At 37.4% G+C, this 1,158-nt stretch overlaps 1 protein-coding gene across 1 annotated transcript in view; it reads left to right on the top strand.

The window, feature by feature from the left end:
- LOC106871451 (tyrosine 3-monooxygenase) overlaps positions 1–1,158 on the top strand; it is a 392,944-nt gene that overhangs the window by 41,257 nt on the left and 350,529 nt on the right. The window lies entirely within an intron of this gene.

Here is a 1,158-nt window from a genome sequence, read left to right as displayed (position 1 = left end):
TATGTATGTATGTATGAATATATATATACATATATATATATACACACACATACATATATATTCGGACATATATATGCATATATATATAAATATATATACTTATATATATGTGTGTGTGTGTGTGTGTGTGTGTGTGTGTGTGTGTGTGTCCATAATTCTTTAACAAGAATAGTATCGACAGTGACTTTGAAGTTTCGGCCAGCTAGGTTATCATCGGACTGTGATGTATTCAAGTTAATCTTGGCTTTATAATATTGAGATAAATTTTTTTTGTAGGAGCGATGATCAGTGATGAAGTTGGTTTTGTGTTAAGTCGTAGTATGAAGCACCTTAGCCAAGTATTTTGTACTATAGCCTCAGGACGCCAAAATTTTAGTGACTGGATTTGACAGAGGTAAACTGAAAGAAACACATCACACACACAACCACGCACGCACACACACAAACACACAAACACAAACACACACAGACAAACACACACACACACACACACACACACACACACACACACACACACACACACATATATCATATGTATCATATGTATATGTATCCCTTTGTGTCTGTTTCGCCACTGCCACCAGTTGAGAACCGGTTGGTTTGTTTAGCGTCTAGTAACCGAGCGGTTCGACCAAAAACACCGATACATTTAGTTTTAAAAAGTAATTACTGGGGTCGATTCATTTGAGTGCCATGCCCCAGAATGGGTACGGTATATTGACTGAAACAGGTAAAAAGATAAAAGATAAGAACCTCTATAATATATATGAATATGTGTATATATATGTACATATAGAATATATATATTATATACAATGGACTCTCCTGTCGTTGGACGACGTAGGAGGGTTCGACAGTTTCTTACCGAACAACCTCACAGATGATTTGCTGATAGTGCTCAAATGTTTGTGTAGAAAATCACCTCACTCCCTCCATCAAATCGGCATTGCTTCTACAGGTGCAACTGGGTGCTTCATGTAAAATGTCCAAATGATCGCAGAACAACGTGAAATCAAGTGCTTTGCTCAAGAACACAACGCAACGCCCGGTCTGGGAATCGAACGCACGATCTCACAATCGTGAGTGCAACACCCTAAACATTAAGCCATGCGCCTTCACCATCTCTCTCTTTATATATATATATATATATATATATAT

This window comes from Octopus bimaculoides, chromosome 10 (assembly GCF_001194135.2).
Source record: "Octopus bimaculoides isolate UCB-OBI-ISO-001 chromosome 10, ASM119413v2, whole genome shotgun sequence".
Taxonomy (NCBI): Eukaryota; Metazoa; Mollusca; class Cephalopoda; order Octopoda; family Octopodidae; genus Octopus; species Octopus bimaculoides.
Note: the sequence above shows the minus strand (reverse complement) of the source record. Positions and strands in the feature narration are given on the sequence as shown.